Raw genomic sequence first — 19291 nt, 5'->3', positions numbered from 1 at the left:
GAAACAGCGTTAGCAAAGGGTAGTGGGATAGGAGTTGGTTTTACAGGTTTGGGGCGGGCAGTGGAAAGTCACAGAGTAAGATCAGTTACAGTGGTGGGTAGGGGCAAGGAGTGTACATGACCCCAAGTTCAGTTACAGTGGCGGTGCGCTGAGGCAGAAGAGCAGTTAGGATGACAGGATGGGTGAGAGGCATTCACATTATCATAAGAACAGTTGAGATGGCAGGGTTGGGTGAGGGGCTTGTCTGGGGAAGCTCCGCTGGGCACTCAGGGACAATGGTGAACGCGGGGGGCAGGGGTTGGGAGACGATCAGGAAGTAAGCAGGACTTCAGACTTTCAGGTTCCAGGTTTACCTATGGAGACCTGACACCAGGTTTAAGCAATTTCCTGCCTCGATCTCCCGAATAGCTGGGATTATCGGTGCCCGCCACCACGCCCAGCTAATTTTTGTGTTTTCAGTCAAGACGAGGTTTCTCCATCTTGGCCAGGCTGGTCTTGAACACCTGACCTCATGATCTACTGCCTCGGTCTCCCAGAGTGCTGGGATTACAGGTGTGAGCTACCGTGCCTGACCACCTTTGTCTGAAATACAGGGGCAGAAGTATTCTTCCCAGGGCGGTCCAGGGTCCAGTGAGACGAGTTATCAGGTCTCTCAGCAGAGTGACTTGGACAAGGGAGAGGCTCCACAGCTGTCCTCTTTCCACAGTTGCTCAGAGCGATTGTGAGTGAGACTGGAAAGTAGCCCAGGTGGGAGAGTGGCCGTGTGCAGGGAGGAGGTGACCTGGTGAGAGAGCCAAGCATCTAAGATCACCGCCCCCTCGACTTCCAAACTGCATTTCAGTAGAAGTAAAGGCTGGCCGACGGGCGCCACCTTATAGATCGCAGGCTTGGCGTGGGGGAATCTTTCCGGAGGCGTTGTCTTAACTTAAATGAGTTCAAGCCGCCACCCCACACCGACTCCATGGACCAAGACCCGTTCCCATGTAATTTCCAGAGCTGTAACCCCAAGACCCTTTCACGTGTCGTATCTGGAGTTGTCAGCCTCTGTAAAGCCGGGCTTCTGATTGTTAGACGAGCTTGGCCACCAGGCAGTTACGCCGCCTTGCTCCAGCGCGCCCTCTGCTGGTGGCCGGGGCACTGCAGGGCCCTCGCGCTCACAGCGCTGGCCGAGGCCGCGCGCCCTCTGGTGGCCGTCCCGCTGCACCACTTGAAGTCGGAGCGCGGAGTGTTCGGCGCCCTCCTTCTGGAAATGCAAAGTGACATGGAGCCCACTAGCCCGTGTGTTTCCAAAAAGGAAGAAGGGACAATTAACTGGAAACCATAGGAATGAGATAAACATGGATGCACGTTTTACAACTGATGGAAACATTCACTCAACATAGTCTTTGCACTTAAAATGCAAAACCATCAGAGGCATCTTAACCGTAATGACTTTATTTTAAATAAAAGCTTTAGAAAAAGCTAAATCTGGGCAGGGTGCAGGGCTCACGAGTGTCATCCCAGCACTCTGGAAGGCCAAGGCGGGAGGATCACTTGAGATCAGGAGTTCAAGACCAGCCTGGGAAAATATTGAGATCCTCATGCCTACAAAAAATATAAAAATTAGCTGGCGTGGTGGCTCGTGCCTGTGGTCCCAGCTACCCAGGAGGCTGTGGTGGGAGGATCGCTTGAGCCCAGGAGTTTGAGGCCGCATTGAGCCAGCCATGATCACACCACTGTACTCAAGCCTGGGAGACAGAGTGAGACACACACACACACTCTCTCTCTCTCTCTCTCTCTCGCTCTCTCGCTCTCTCGCTCTGTCTCTCACACACACACACACACACACACACACACACACACAGGTTAAATCTGTCGGATCATATATTTAGGGATTGAGCACCTTTGGTTATAAAATATTTATGGTTGCAGGAACAAGTTAATAACTAAATAAAGACCCAAAACTTATAAAAATATACCAGTACTTTAAGCCAAAAGTATTCTTAATTTAAAAATAAGTTTTAAAGGTAATAGTACACTAATAAATTATTGTTAAAATCAATAGTAACAAAGAAAAGTAGCAATACTAATAGCCTGACACAAACTGATTATAATCCTCCATAAGAGACAACACTATTCTTAATAACCTATATAAACGAATATTAAGTAATTTTGTTTGTACGTTAATGTCTGGCCATCAGCATGGCTAACATGGTGAAACCCAGTCTCTACTAAAAATTTTAAAAAAAATAACTTTGCACAGTGGCAGTATTGTAGCCAATGAGGTTTATCTGAGGTACGATTATGGCTAATTGAAAACTTTTCCCAATATCCCACAATGATGACTGGAAATAGAGTCGGCATTGGCAATTTTTGGAAGTTTCTACAGGAATGGAATTTAAAAATTAAATAAAAAAATAAAAATAAATCAAAATGGAAAAGAAATACAAAAAGATTAGCTGGATGTGGTGGTGCACACCTGTAATCCACCTACTTGGGAGGTTGAGGCAGGAGAATCCTTAAACCCAGGAAGTAGAGGTTTTAGTGAGCCGAGATCATGTCATTATGACAAGAGTAAAACTCGGCCTCAAAATTTTTTTTTTTCTTTAAAACAGGTGCGTTCCTCCTCTTGCTTTCTGAGGACTCCCTGCTCTGTCACTTAGTAGTGGCTAAGAAACCATTTTAACGTCACTAGACTGTGCGACTTGCCGTAAATTCCATTTCGTGTGAGATTCAAAATCCTGTTCCTGGGGCCTGGGACAAGACCCCTCTTCTGGAGACAAAATTATACTAATTCTTTTCTTTCTTTTTTTTTTTTTTTTGAGACAGAGTGTCACTCTTGTTACCCAGGCTGGAGTGCAATGGCGCGATCTCGGCTCACCGCAACCTCCGCCTCCTGGGTTCAGGCAATTCTCCTGCCTCAGCCTCCTGAGTAGCTGGGATTACAGGCACGCGCCACCATGCCCAGCTAATGTTTTGTATTTTTAGTAGAGACGGGGTTTCACCACGTTGACCAGGATGGTCTCGATCTCTCGACCTCGTGATCCACCCGCCTCAGCCTCCCAAAGTGCTGGGATTACAGGCTTGAGCCACCGCGCCCGGCTCTTTTCTTTTTTTTTTGAGATAGTCTTGCTCTGTTGCCCAGGCTGGAGTAAAATGGTGTGATCTCGGCTCACTGCAGCCTGTGCCTTCCAGGTTCAAGTGATTCTCCTGTTTCAGCCTCTTGAGTAGCTGGGATTGCAGGTGCCTGCCACCACACTGGCTAGTTTTTGAATTTCTAGTAGAGACAGGCTTTCCCAATGTTGGCTAGGTCAGTCTTGAACTCCTGACCTTAGGTGATCCACATGTGTCAGCTGCCTAAAGTACTGGGCTTATAGGCGTGAGCTACCTTGCCTGGCCGGCTTGTATCCTTGGTGATTGCTTGGATATGGAGGGTGGAGGAGGAGGCGTGCCACGCAGATATCGCTCTTGGATTACCACCTGGGATATTAGGCACAAGCCTCTATTATTGGTTCGAACCCTGAGAGCGCCAGCAAACAGCTCAAGGTGATGTGGAGCAACATGCTGTTTTCATGAGTGCCTGGGTGCAGACGGGCTGAGGCCTAAAAGGGTGTCAGCCCCAAGTGAGGGTGAGGCTGGGGTTTTCAAATCTCCTGTAAATGGAACGTGTTCCAGTCTGATGTAACTGCTCCATGGTACCTAGACAGCCTCTCTCCTGATCTTCAGGGGCTCCTTGTCTTCTGGCCTGCCCTTTTCTGGCTTCTGCTGGCTTGCTGACCCATGCTGCTGGTGCACGTGGTCTTATACCTTGGGACCAAGCCTGAGGAGGGAGGAATTACCCCCAAGTTGTCAGGCCCCGGGGAGAATCTTTCATAGGGGGAGTAGGCTGGCTGATTCTTCTTTGTTAGGCACAACTTGGTTTTGCAGGTGCAGTGGGGTGCCTCAAGCCGAAAGCTTTACTCCTGGTATGGGCCAGACCCCGCGTGGCCATTCCTGTGACTGCCAGGCTACTTTGAGGCTGAGAGACAGTTTTTATCTGGCCTCTTTCCTGCACATGTTTATGATGCCTTCTCTGTGTTGGCAAATCTGGGGGTCCACCAGATAGGATCCCGTGAAGAGATCTCAAAGGTCGTTAGTCCACTGCGTTTATCACATCACTTCCACAATCAAAGATGTATAAAATATAGAGGAGTATTCAGTGATAAGGTTGATGGGGCACCTGTGCTAGGCAGTGTTTTAGTTCCTTGAGACACCAAGGAGTTGAGACAATCCTTTGCCTTAGAGTTTTCCCTCTCTAAGTACTGCTATTGCGAGCTTTGTTTGTTAAAATGTCTGATTTATCAGGCGTGATCTGCGCTGTCTGTAAGCTTAGGTGAGGGGAGGCTGGTGTCCAGCAAGTATCCAGTACCCCCTCAACATCCCAGTTCTTCTCCACCAATCTTCCAATTCTAGGACTGATGCGGAGGCCCTCAGAGCGACTTAAGTGGGGAAGTAGTCAGTGTGCTCTGTGGCTAGCTTGTATGGGAGTGTACATTGTAAATCCTCTGCTGACAAAACGTTGGAAACAAGTAGTGTTTCAGCTTGAGTTTCTCGTAAATAGCTTGCAGTCGTATAAACCAGAGCATGCATACCACAGGGCAACATGAGGGTCCCTCTACCACCCTTTCTCCCAGCGGCCTAATTGGGCATCTACACAGAATAATGTGTGCAGCCTCACTGTGTGAAAGTCCAGTGCTTTGTGCTTGGAGTGTCATCAGGGAAGGCCACTTACTTGGAAGGTTGCCGAGCTGCCGCGGAGGGAAGGAGGGGGCGTGCAGTGCTGCTGGGTCTGCGTCTCGCTCTGTGACATGAGGCATGAGATAACCTTGGTCTTAAGAAGACCTTGGGTGTCCCAGCTCACTTCAGCCCTGAGCAGCCTGATGCAAGTGCTGGGCCCTGGTTCTGGAGGTGACAATATAGCGCGGGCTTACACTGCATGGCTGGCACAGTGGGCATTCAGGTGCCTATTTGGGGACTGCTATGGAGTCCTGTGCCAGATGCAGTGGTGCACAGCTGGGAGCCAAGGGTCCCTGCTTTTGCTAGAGAATCTGAGCAGATGTAAAAGGTTAAGGTTAGTGGTAGGGTTAGGGGTTAGGGTTAGGGTTGGTGTTGGGGTTTGGGGGTTGGGGTCAAGGGTCAGGGCTAAAGAGTAGGATGAGGAATTGGGGTAGGGGTAGGGTTAGGGTCACAGGGTTAGGGTTTAGGGTTAGAGGTTAAGGAGGTGAGGGTGAGGGTAATCAGATTACTAAAAGCAATTCTGCTTCACTTCACATCAGTGCTAACCTTCAAAAGCCAAACTCATTTGTGAGATCTTTAAAACTGCTGTAGGCCCAAGTGTTTATATTTATATGATATTAATTTAGTATTTCTATTAATATAAGGGAAAATGTTTAAATCTGTCTATGCCACATGTGCCTCTGGCTTATTGCCCAGTTAATTGTCGCCTCAGGCTAAACTTTGGTTTCTGTCTCTAATTTTTGTCGGAAAGAATATAACTGATCTCAGGCCGGGCGCGGTGGCTCAAGCCTGTAATCCCAGCATTTTGGGAGGCCGAGGCGGGTGGATCACAAGGTCGAGAGATCGAGACCAACCTGGTCAACATGGTGAAACCCCGTCTCTACTAAAAATACAAAAAAATTAGCTGGGCGTGGTGGCGCGTGCCTGTAATCCCAGCTACTCAGGAGGCTGAGGCAGGAGAATTGCCTGAACCCAGGAGGCGGAGGTTGCGGTGAGCCGAGATCACGCCATTGCACTCCAGCCTGGGTAACAAGAGCGAAACTCCGTCTCAAAAAAAAAAAAAAAAAAAAAAAAAAATAACTGATCTCAAAACAACTGCTTTTATTTTAGGGACTCGTGCTGCCATCTCCATTCGTCCCTCTTTTCTTGTGCTCTGTGCAGATGTTCTTTAATGTGAACATTTTGACCGCTTTAATGCTTCCATGTCCACTGTTAGCACATTCAGACTAACCCAGCCAAGGCTGTCATCTTAGGCCAGGGATTTTTTTAGGGATCTTTATTTTGCTATGATATGGTTGGCACTCCTTTGATTCACTGTATCACCCTAGAGTTCTTTTCATTTTAGGAGCCCAAGAGGGCAGAAAAAGAAGCAAGTGAACAATCAAACCTGAGTGGGGAGAGAGTCCCGTTGTGTTAAGCAACATTGCAGAACATCGTATGTAGTAATCTAGCAGATGAGCCACCTGGCTGCTGAGCACACATGCCCGCTTGCTGCCGTGAGCTCGGACTCCCTCATCATTAGTCTTTTCTATCTCTGGAGGGAATTATAAGGGCCACTTATTAGCCTGTAAGTCATAGAGAGTTAAAGGTGTTTCCCCAAAACATTGAGGACAGAATGAAAGGTGAGGAGTGTTAGCCACAGCTCAGAAGTGCAGGAAAGTCTCTGGATGTGGGTTGTTGGAGAAATGCAGGTCTTTTTTCTTTTGGAAGACTCCCTAGAATGGGGTCAAGAACTCTGCCCATTCTAGGATGAATAATTGGTATATTAGACACCCTCGGATATTTATCCCAAGCCTTCATTTAGGGTTCTTTTTTTTTTTTTTTTTTTTTTTTTTTACAATGGTTTATTAAATGAAAGGAAGTAGCACTTTGCTTATCCAACATAGATCATTTTACACTGTGCCCTAGTAGACAAAACATCAGCTTTGTGACCACAGACCTCAGTTTAAGGCCTGGCTCTACCACTTTCTGCCTGGAAAACTTATGGCAGCTTCTTAACTCCCAGTACTTGCCTCACAGTAGTGTTGGGGTCCGTGTGTGACAGTAACCTTCTGTTTGACTTTGGGAAACTTAACCCCTAAGCCTCAGAGGCTTCATCTCTTAAATGCATTTAGGGTTCTTAATGAGTTTGTTCAGCCATCGCAGTCTCAAATGCTAAGTAGGACATTGGAATCTCTCCACAGTCCAAATTAGCACTGTCTTTTTTTTTTTTTTTTTTTTTTGAGACGGAGTTTCGCCCTTGTTACCCAGGCTGGAGTGCAATGGCGCGATCTCGGCTCACCGCAACCTCCGCCTCCTGGGTTCAAGCAATTCTCCTGCCTCAGCCTCCTGAGTAGCTGGGATTACAGGCACGCGCCACCATGCCCAGCTAGTTTTTTGCACTTTTTAGTAGAGACGGGGTTTCACCATGTTGACCAGGATGGTCTCGATCTCTCGACCTCGTGATCCACCCGCCTCGGCCTCCCAAAGTGCTGGGATTACAGGCTTGAAGCACTGTCTTTTAAAGTTGAGTTTCTCATTATTCTCACCTGACATACCTTACGTATCCCACACGCATGCTAATAACACATCGTGCTCACTGTTACCTTTGCAACAAGACTTGAACTTTACTTAGCCTGGAGGAGTGCACTTCACATGTCCAGACCCAGTTCTGACTCACTCTTCAGCCCTACGTCAGTCAGTGTGGGCTGGTTAAACCACGGTGACAAACAACCTCCAAGTTTCAGTGGCTCAAAAATCTTCTTCCTCATTTATTTGCATCTCATCATGGGTCAGGCGAGTGGTCGCTCTGTGCTGTGTCGTCCTAACACAGGAATCGAGGCTAAAGGAAGTACCATAAATAATATCCCCATTGCTCTAGAAGAGACAAAAAGCATGCTGGATAGAACTGTTTCTTGGATATTTCTCCTGAAAAAGTCACATATTATTTCTTCTCACCTGCGATGGCAAAAAAAAAAAAATATATATATATATGGCCATGCAAAAATTTAAGTAGGTAGGATGGAACACTCAGAATGCATTCATAAAAAATGAACTGAAAATATGTGGAGAACAGCGCCAATGACTCTCGTGAATGCTAACATGCATTCCTGACAACCCAGTGCTGCTACCCTTCACACTTCTGTCTTGCAAAGTATTAGAACTTTTTATCTGAAGCCATGCCACTCACAGGGACTGCAGAATACATAATGACATCTCCTTTAGGACTTCCTTAGAGAATTCAAGGAAAAGAAGTTAAATAATCAAAAAGTGCTTTTGGGTACAGCTGTTTAGCACTAGAGGGTAAGATTAGAGAGAGATTGTAGTGATAATAATAGGGTTAGAATTGGGGTCTGGGTCAGGGTCAGGGCCGGAAGTATGGTTAGAGTTGGGGTCAAGGTCAGGGTCAAGATAAAAGTCAGGGTCAAAGTTTCAAAGTTAGGGTCAGAATTATAGACCAGGGTATGGATCAGGGTTTAGGGTCAGGGTCGAAGTCTAGGGATGGGGTTAGGATTAGAAGCAGAGCTTTGTTCTCCTCAGGACCCACCTGAGGAGAGGCGATGGCTTTGGAGCACCTGGTGGCGTGTCCACAGTGAAGACCAAAGTTTTGTTCTCCTCAAGTCTGACCTGGGGAGACGTGACTGCAGGCCACGTGAGGAAGGTGAGCAGCTTCCTGTCCGCTCCCCGTGTGCAGAGGAAGGAACTCTGACACTGACTTTACTTTCACACATTATATTCTACAAGTCTTGTTTTCAGAAGCATCCCTTGCCTGAGGCTTTGGCTGCCCATCATCTTAGCGTGCCCTAACATATTGTAAGATTTGGGTTTGTTTTTGGGGTGAGGTCTTCATATAGAGAAAGGAGAAATGCTTAGAGCCACCATCAGGACAGCTGGGATGAAAGCTGGGGATGGGCAGTTGCCTTTCAAGTCACCCATATCCTGAGGCTGGAGGAAACATGTCCACCCCCTGTAAACACTTTTATTGATGTTTTAATTACTCATTTTTCTTACAGCATTAAAGTAGTCAAAATAGGCATATTAAAAAAATAAAAAGTAGGCATATTAAAACTTGCAACATTATTTAAATTTAAATATATTATTCATACCTCATCAACATTTTTATTTTGTTGAGAAAGTCTAAGGTTAATTGGCAGTATAGTTTTAATAGTAGATAGAATACTGTGTGTTTTACAAACATTAACATCCTACATTACATGTATAAACCCCAAAAATCTGAGACAGGCCTTAGATTTTTTAGGGAGTTTATTTTGCCAAGTTTGATGATGCACGCACCCATGATGTATCCTCATGAGGTCCCGACAACATGTGCCCCAGGTGGGAGGAGCACAGCTTGGTTTTATACATTTCAGGGAGACATGAGACATCAATCATTATGTGTAAGATGTACATTGGTTCAGTCCAGAAAGGTGAGACAACTTGAAGGCCAAACAGGGGGCTTCCAGATCATAGGTAGATGAAGATGAATGATTTCATTCATTTGAGTTGCTGATTACCCTTTCCAAATGAGGCAATCAGATATGCATTTATCTCGGTGAGCAGATGGGTGACTTTGGATAGAATGGAAGGCAGGTTTGCCCTAAGCAGTCCCCAGCTTGACTTTTCCCTTTAGCTTAGTGATTTTGGTTCCCCAAGATTTATTTTCTTTTCACAAGGTCTAACATGTTTTCCCATTAGCATTAATTATTCATTGTATATTTTATTACACAAATAAGGCAGAGATTTTTAAAAATACATCAAGTTCATGACTAGCTAAATAATTACATAGAAGTTCAACTAAATTTGGAAACATTCCAGAGTTTGGGTTTCCAATAATTCTTTGTAATTATTTTAAAGGTAAAGTATTTCTTCCCCATAAAACATGGAAACATCTAAAATCACCCATAGGATGTTCTGCCAATTTTGTTTCTCTAGTTTCCTCATTTTCTGCAAAGCCTTATTGAGGAAATTGACTTTGAATATCCTTTTAAACATTTTTGTTTTAGGAAGTGTTGTGGTAAAACATTGAATTATCATCATCACAAGTTCGGTTCACATTCTTTTTTTCTTTGAATATTTTTTCCCAGTGACCAATATTTGATTCTGGTGTATTATGGCTAAAAGGTAGACACTGGAAAAAAATAAAGACAAGAAGTATTTGGAATAAGTGATCCAGTCACAATGAGTCAATCAGCCATTGGAACATAATTTTACAAAGTCGGTCTTATAAAAATATCCATGAATTGAAATAGAATCTGTAAGGTTATTATTATTTTTCCTGGTCTAAGGTGAAAAGCATTTTAGAGAATGAACCCAGGACACATCCACAGCACAAGAAAAAAATGTGAAAACAAGTTTACACATACGCAAAACCCACACTCATGGAGTGAGGCGTTAGCTCCACCTTCTTGATGGCTGAGTGTCTACATTAAGTATTTGGAATCTTTTGCAAAGGAGATTTCTATTCAACTCTATTTGCTTATTCACCTACATACACAAATGGAGACACCTAGATAATTACTTGAAGCTTTAGTTAGTATTAAACACTGCAGCAGTGTGTTGAACAGTTCATTCCTGTGTTGGCCACCAGTAGCTCTTTTTATTGGCTGCAATTTTCCTTTGACATATTTCAGTTTTTTTTTTAGTTCTTACTTTCTGATACTTTGAGATTATCTGGCTGCTGAGTAAGCACATTGTGTCTTGTCTCTCATTAGCAATGCTAGGAAGTATATGTGTGTATGTCGCCTACCTTTACACACCTAGTTAGGAAGGTTTCGATGTGGAACTGTATGTATCTGTATTAAACTAAACATAAGTTTATGTTGATGTCTTCACCTCTGATCTACTATCACATGAATCTTTCTACCCTTCTCCCCTTGCTAATTTATAACCTTCCATTTCAACAGTGAGGGACCTGGTTCCTACCATCTGCGACTTTATAAAGTGGAATCCAATGATGAAGTATAGTTTATTTTCCTTCAGTCTACAGATTCTACTCATTGTTAAAGAGACTTAGGTCAGCACCGTTTTCGCTACACCTTCAGAGAGTTGTTTCCCACATTTGCGTCTTAGTCCATTTTGTGCTTCTGTAACACAATACCTGAGGCAGGGTAATTTGTAAGTAAAGAAGGTTCTTTTGGCTCACAATACTGCTGGCTGGAATGACCGAGATTGGGCAGTTGCATCTGGCGGGGCCTCAGTCTTTTTCACCTCATGGTGAAAGTGGAAGGGGAGCAAGGGGTGCACCAGAGATCACAGCAAGAGTGAAAGCACGAGGGAAGCCAAGGAAGCAAGACTCTTTTTGACAATCTACTCTTGCAGGATTTAATCCATTTATGTGAGAGCAGACAGAACTCACCCCCATGGGAGAGCATAAATCTATTCATGAGGGATCGATCTACATAATCCAAACACCTTCCACTAGGCCCCACCTCCCCACACTGCCACCTTGGGGGTCTAATTTCAACATGAATTTTTGCAGGGACAAACGACATCCAAACCAGTGTAATTTGTAACATAGTTAAATTATTTTTCACATTATGGATTCTGTGCTGGGATACTCCACATCCTGAATAATATTTAATTTGAATAGAGTTTGATTTACCCATTTAGCTGTAAATTCTGCATGTTTTGACAAATGGATAGTGGCCGGTATATACTATTAAAGTATCATATAGAACACTTAAAACCCCCTCCCCACGCAGCCAATGGCTTCCCATCTGTGTAGTTTCCCTTCTCCAGAATCTCATTAAATGAGGTCACACTGTGTCGATTCTCCTCACACTGTGAGGATTCTCCTTCCACTTAGCAATGTGCATGAAAGATCACTTGTGTCTTCATCTGAGTTTATAGCTTGTTCCTTTCTATGGTGAAACAGTATTCCATTGCATAAATGTATTACACTTTGGTTATGCATTTTGGGGACTAAACCTTCCTCTTCTTTGTTCCAGGGTTGGAGGCCTGCAAGTTGTCTAACAATAGATACATTAATAGGGGAGACAATACTTGGTTACTTTTTCCACCTGTATCATCATGTGACAAAATTCATGAGATGGCAGGATCCAGTTTACAAAGAGGTAAAAATAGCCCAAAGAAAAGAAACAAGACTAGAATCTGATAGCCCACAAGGGCTGTAGTTTTCCTATTAAAAAAATTTTTTTTTTTTAGACAGGGTCTGGCTCTATGGCCGAGGCTGGAGTGCAGTGGTGCAAGCTCAGCTCACTTCACCCTCTATCTCCTGGGTATGAGAAAGCCTCCCTCCTCAGCCTCCTGATTAACTGGAACCACAGGCACATGCCATCATGCCCAGCTAATTTTTGTACTTTTAGTAAAGACGGGGTTTTGCCGTGTTGCCCACGCTGGTCTTGAACTCTTGGCCTCACAAAGTGTTGGAATTATAGGCATGTGCCACCATGCCTGGCTGAGTTATAGTTTTTCATTGAAACATAAAATTTCTCTCTGCAGTAACATAATTTTTGATCATAGATAATCACAGATTATTCTTGTTTTAAAATAAGTCTAGTTTTGTTAGATTTTGCCTGATTATTTATGTAAGTGCAGCAAGAAAAGGAGCTGACCACATAGGTGCTTTCAAGCTTCTTTGCTGCAAGTTTTCCTTCAGAATCTCAGATTGGAGTTTTAAAGGCCTTATTGAGGCTAAAAGCCAAGCCCAGAACATACTATCACATTTCAGCTGCAGTCCTCATAGCTTTGAGTGAATTCTTCTCTTCTTCAGGCTCCCAAACTATCCCCAAATTTCTGGGCCTACAAGAAAGGACCTTTCTTACTAACCTGTAAGGAAGTGAATCCTGTAATCTAGGTATCAGGCTGGCTTTTCTCAGACTGCTTTGTAAGGATTGGGTGCATAAAAATCAACCTTAGTTCCTTAAAATTGCTGGTCATAGCTGATCTTAGGTACACTATTGCTAAATATGATATTCCAGTAAAAGCCTTGATAATATAAACAAAGTTTCCAATTATGTCCTGTTCTAAGGTGAACAGATTCTTATTGGACTTCTGCTAACAACTATATTGTCATGAAAATAAGAGTGTTCAGTAAGAATTTCAAAATTTTGGAGAAATCAGTCAAGAAACAAGATAAATGCTTCATTTCTATTTAAATAAATGTAATCTACTAAATTGTTGTGAGTTATAGTTAGCTTAAGAGAAAGAGATTTCTTAAATACAGAAACTATAACATTAAAGGATCAGCAATGCTTAAAATAAGCTATAAAATTATAATCCATTTTCATCAGTGTAGTCAGTGCCATGTACTCAATTCCAGTCTCGCTGAGTCTTGGGTTAGCCGTGTCATGAACCCATCTGTTTCTCAACTAGACTTCTGGAAGCTTCACTGAGTCAAGTGTATGGTCTTAAAGTTATTTGAGCAATATCATCAGAAACCTGTAACCAGAGTACCTGTCACAGTCTTTTCTGTGAGTCTCAGAGGGAGTCCTGTGTTGGAGACGCACATTCTGATCCATAGCTGATTGCAGGAGCTTTTTGGAAAGCATCAGGGCTAAATAACATCTAAATGACAAAGAGCATGAAATGACTATGACAAAAGACCTGATGAGAATTCATTATACCACAATTGACAAGGATATTCAATTTTTTTCTGTGGCATATGACATTTAAAACAATAATTGAAAATATGACTCATAACACTATACCAGCACATAGCATAAATAAGGAAGACACTGACAAATTTCCAGGAATTTTATATAATTTTTGAAAACATAACATTTTACCAATTCAAATATAACCCAGGGAAGGTTAGATATCTCTTTTTAGTTGTGTATTTGGTATAGTTTTTCTTATAAAAAATACAACGTACTTTATTTGCATAACTTGCCTTACTTTTCCTGCATACTTTGCATAGAGTTTCTAGTTATTCTGTTATTTCTAGTAATTTTATTTATGTATAGATTATATATATATATATATATATATATATATATATATATATATATATATTTTTTTTTTTTTTTTGAGACGGAGTTTCGCTCTTGTTACCCAGGCTGGAGTGCAATGGCATGATCTCGGCTCACCCCAACCTCCGCCTCCTGGGTTCAAGCAATTCTCCTGCCTCAGCCTCCTGAGTAGCTGGGATTACAGGCACGTGCCACCATGCCCAGCTAATTTTTTGTATTTTTAGTAGAGACGGGGTTTCACCATGTTGACCAGGATGGTCTCGATCTCTCGACCTTGTGATCCACCCGCCTCGGCCTCCCAAAGTGCTGGGATTACAAGCTTGAGCCACCGCGCCCGGCCAAATAGATTATATTTTTAACACTTAGTAATCTTTATTTTCCAGAGTAAACTAGGAAGTAGACAATTTTAAATTGTCATATATTAACATTCTGTAGTAGATTAGAAAATGTATGAGGAGCTGGGCACGGTGGCTCAAGCATGTAATCCCAGCACTTTCGGAGGCCGAGTGGATCACGAGGTCAAGAGATTGAGACCATCCTGGTCAACACGGTGAAACCCCGTCTCTACTAAAAAATACAAAAAAATTAGCTGGGCATGGTGGCATGTGCCTGTAATCCCAGCTACTCAGGAGGCTGAGGCAGGAGAATTGCCCGAACCCAGGAGGAGGAGGTTGCGGTGAGCTGAGATCACGCCATTGAACTCCAGCCTGGGTAACAAGAGCGAAACTCTGTCTCAGAAAATAAAAGGAAAATGTATGAGTATATGATCTCTCCCGACATCTAGAGTGATGTTTCCTCATAGTACAATTTCTCAGTGTTGTATACAAAAAAAAAAAAATTATTAATAACAGGCCAAAATATCTTTATTCTCTCCATAAAAATACGGGACAAAAGTATATAAAATTGAATTAGCTATGCTCAGTAATTAATGTTTTAGTATAGTATCTTATTTATAAATGATTAGATATGAGAACCATGGTTAAGCCTCACGCCATGGCATTCCTATAACAAGAGTCACCTTTGCTAATTCAGGGTAACTTGTTGGCTGCAAACTATAACCATAGGCAACTTCTTTAGCAATATAAACCTCTAGATGAAAGAAACACTCGACAGTCATAATAGAAACATATGTGGTCAATGAAATATCTTTTTTCCAAATGGGAACATGTGTCTTACAGCCTCAAAAGAATATTTTCACCTAGACTGCACTAAAATAACAAGATAAATCTGAAACTAAAACTTAAAACGGCCTTTATGAACAGAAACACTTTGACACCTCAGGTAAAGGGCTACATATTTCCCTCTCTATTTTCATATCTTAGCGTTAAGATGAAATGACATTGTCATTTTACTTATAATAGGAGAACCTACGAATAGGAGAACTTAAATAACATGGTCATTTTACTTAAAACAGGACAACCTAGAAACTTGATTCCCGCTTATTAGTGCAAACCAAAGGGGTTACTTCCAAATATTTTCAGTTTAGTTTTGGTTCATGTGTAATATAAATGATTTAAAAGCCAGGTTTCGGGGAAAGCTGCCATAAATGTGTTTAATAGTTGCTGCCTCAGCATCCATTTTCAGACCTGACCTAAGTTGTCTGAAGCCCAGTCTCACTGTGTCCCCTCCGATCCGGGTAACCCTCCCCCTCCCTGAGTGGTCGTGATGCGGCCCATCCCGCTGAGTCAGAACCCACCCATCACACAGCTGCTGGTCATGATAAAACCTAATGGTCGACACCAGAGCCCTGTAAATAAGCCCAGCTCCACGTGTTCTCTTAAATCAGCAAAGCCACACCCTCACGGGAAAGCCCGAGAAGAAAGCTTCAGGCCCTCCCTCTGCTCTCTGGTTCCTCACGGCCTTCAGACTGCCCCTCGGGCTGCAGACGCTCCCCGACCTTCTCCAGGATGTGTAAGTTAGAGATTTCTTCTGTTCCTGCGTTTTGGTGTTGCCTCCTCCTTGTGCCTTACCTGACTGACACCCCAGAGCCTTCCTTTCCTCCTGGCCAGGGCTCTCCTGGAGATGGGCCGGCTTCTGGCCTCCTTTAAAGAGAGACCTCAACCAAATTAGAGAGAAACCTAAATAAATAAATCACAACAGAAAGCTTGGTTTTTTACTTAAAATCCATATTTATAACATAAAATGTGTTTATGCTAGATTTAGAACACACTAGGCCTGTTCTAGCTCTAAATTGCACTGCTATCTTGTAGTATGCAGTTATTCTTCATTTTATTTTCCACTTGAAGTCATTGTATTTCCTCAGTTTATAAACACCTTGAATTCTTGAGCTGAAAAGACAGGGTAACTTGATAGGGCATCCCCCTTAGGAACCATAACCCCCAATGCAGAACAAATTAAATGTGCAAAACTGTGAGCACCATGTCCTATGTTATTAAAGATAGAATATAATGCTGAAAGGCAAGAAAGTCTTTATGAAGAAGTTTAAAGAAGTAGAAGAATGGACAGATGAACTGGAAATGGAAAGATCAGTTTTCCTTTCCTTTAGGAGTAAGCCCCTTTGGAAACTAGCTGGTAAATGTCACAGTCCCTTTAGATGGCAAGGTTAGTGAATACTAAGAAAACACTAGGGTACAAGTGTTCATCACGCAAAGCACACCTGTAATATTTCATCTGGTCTCTCAGTGACCCTAGAAGAAACAAGAGATGTTTTCAGATGAGGAGATTGGGCTTCAGGGTGAAATTAGGAGACTGGTAAGACTCACAGAGAGAGTCAGTGGTGGAACGGAGTTCAGATCCACATTCTTCCAACTGCAAGCACAGGGCATTTTCCGCTAATCAGTGCACTAACCCAAGAAATCTAATTTTTCCAAACATTTAAAATGATGCTATGGCCATCTGAGTAAAACCACTTTTGGCCTCTACTTCTGATTCCTCATTACCAGCCTACCATTGTTTATCTGATATGGGCAGCAGAATTAAGATGTAATGAAGTCTAACAGAACCCCTCATTACCTGTGTAGATACGGTAGTAACAGAGATGGTGATACCGTTTGAATGCTTGGGCCCTTCAAGTCTCATGTTGAAATGTGATCCCCAGTGTTGGAGGTAGGGCCTGCTGGGAGGGAGGTGTTGGCTCATCGGGCAGATCCTTCCTGAATGGCTTGGTGCCCTCCTCACAGTAATGGCTGAATTCCTGCTCTCTTCACTCACTGAGATCTGGTTGTTACAGTGTGATACTGTCCCCGTCTCTCTCTTGCTTCCTCTCTCACTATGTTAGATGCCAGCTCCCCTTTGCCTTCTGCCATGGTTGTAAGCTCCCTGAGGTCTCACAAGAAGCAGATGCTGGTGCCATGCTTCTTGGACAGTCTGCACAACCATGAGTCTAATCACCCTCATTTCCCTATAAATTACCCAGCCTCAGGTATCCCTTTATTACAGCAATGCAAATTGGACTAATACAGATGAAGAGATAAAGTATTAATTTAGAAGATGTTTATATACATATATACATAAATATATATATATACATATACATATGCATATATATGTATATATGTATATATGTTTAACATTCTCACTGAGACTGGGAGGTGTTAGAGACACATAATTGTAAACGAAATCTCCCCCCAACCAAGAAAACTTCTCCACGAAGGTAGAAGAGAAAGAAATACTATTATTACACTTTAATTTCTGGGGTGCATGTGCAGAACGTGCATTTTTGTTACATAGGCATCCACACGTCTTGGTGCTTTGCTGCATCTGATCCTCCCATCAACTACACTAGGTATTTCTCGTGTTATCCCTTCCCAATCCCCCCACCCCTGCCTGTTCCTCCCCACCCCTCCCCCACCACCCACAAGCCCCAGTGTGTGATGTTCCCCTCCCTGTGTCCATGTGGTCTCATTGTTCACCATCCACTTATATTTTAGAAAAAAATACTATGTTTTAAGTTCTGCAATACATATGGAGATCATGTAGGCTTGTTCAATAGGTATACACATGCCATGGTGGTTGTTACTTCATCCATTGCCCCGTCATCTACATTAGGTATTTCTCCTAATGCTATCCCTCCCCAATTCGCCCACACCCTGCTATTCCTCCCCTAGCCCCTCAGCCCCTGGCCCCCAGTGTGTGATGTTCCCCCACCTGTGTCTGTGTGTTCTCATTATTCAGCACCCACTTATGAGTGAGAACATGCAATGTCGGGTTTTCTGTTCTTGTGTCAGTTTGCTGAGAATGATGGTTTTCAGCTTCATCCATGTTCCAGTAAAGGACATGAAGTTATTTTTTATGGCTGCACAGTATTCCATGGTGTATATGTGACATATTTTCCTTGTCCAGTCTATCTAGGATGGGCATTTGGGTTATTTCAAAGTCTTTGCTATGGTAAACAGTGCCACAATAAACATACGTGTACACGTGTCTTTATAATTGAAAGTGTTATAATCCTTTGGGTACATATCTAATAATGGGATTCCTGGGTCCGACAATATTTCTATTTCTAGATCCTGAAGGAATCACCACACTGTCTTCCACAATGGTTGAACAATTTACACTCTCAACAGCAGTGTAAAAGCATTCCTGTTTCTCCACATTGTCTCCAGCATCTGTTGTCTCCAGATTTTTTAATGATTGCCATTCTAATTGGCATGAGATGGTACCTCAAAGTGCTTTTGATATGCATTTCTCTAGTTATCAGTGATGATGAGCTTTTTTTTTCATGTTTGTTGGCTGCATGAATGTCTTCTTTTGAAAAGTGTCTCTTCATCTCTGTCACAAAATTTTTTGCCCATTCTTTCGGTTGCCAGTTCACTCTAATGCTAATTTCTTTTGCTGTGCAGAAGTTCTTAAGTTTAGATCTCATTTGTCTGTTTTGGCTTCTGTTGCCATTGCTTTTGCTGTTTTAGTCATGAAGTCCTTGCCTATGCTTATGTCCAGAACGGTACTGCCTAGGTTTTTTACGGTGTTAGGTCTTATGTTTAAATCTTGAATCCATCCGGAGTTGATTTTTATATACGGTGCAAGGAAGGGATCCAGTTTCAGCTTTCTGCATGTGGCAAGCCAGTTTTCCGACACCATTTGTTACCTAGGGTATCCTTTCCCCATGGCTTGTTTTTGTCAGGTTTGTCAAAGATCAGACAGTTGTAGCTGTGTGGTGTTACTTTCGAGGCCTCTGTTCTGTCCCGTTGGTCTACATATCTGTTTTGGTACCAGTACCGCGGTGTTTTTTTATTACTGTGGCCTTGTAGTACCGTTTGAAGTCAGGTAGTATGATGTCTCCATAATTGTGTGCTTAGGATTGTCTTGGCTATGTAGGTTCTCTTTTGGTTCCGTATAAAGCTTAAGGTGTTTATTTTCCAATTCTGTAAAGAAAGTCATTGGTAGCTTATGGGGATAGCATTGACTATGTAAATTATTTTGGGCAGTATGGCCATTTTCACAATATCGATTCCTCCTGACCATGAGCATGAAATGTTTTTATATCTGTTTCTGTCCTCTCTTATTTTCTTAAGTAGTTATATTTACTTTTCAGAGTAAATATAACTGTTTCACCTTCTGCTTTTTTCTTTAATGTCTTACTTTGCTCCTTGCCTGGTTGCGTCAGCTCGGGCCTCCAAAATAATAGTGGTAACAGAGAGCATTCCTTCGTTCCAAAGGTTGATGGA

The 19291-nt window shown here is 42.9% G+C and overlaps 1 long non-coding RNA gene and 1 other non-coding gene across 2 annotated transcripts in view; both read left to right on the top strand.

The window, feature by feature from the left end:
• The window catches only part of LOC141582650 (uncharacterized), a 64117-nt gene that overhangs the window by 12627 nt on the left and 32199 nt on the right, over positions 1–19291 (top strand). The window lies entirely within an intron of this gene.
• Positions 2231–2371, top strand: LOC141582667 (U4 spliceosomal RNA). The gene has a single exon (XR_012515548.1). It is a non-coding gene; the product is annotated as a U4 spliceosomal RNA (small nuclear RNA).

Source organism: Saimiri boliviensis, chromosome 21 (assembly GCF_048565385.1).
Source record: "Saimiri boliviensis isolate mSaiBol1 chromosome 21, mSaiBol1.pri, whole genome shotgun sequence".
NCBI classification, from domain to species: Eukaryota; Metazoa; Chordata; class Mammalia; order Primates; family Cebidae; genus Saimiri; species Saimiri boliviensis.
The sequence above is the reverse complement of the archived record's forward strand: the minus strand, read 5'-3'. Positions and strand labels throughout refer to the sequence as shown.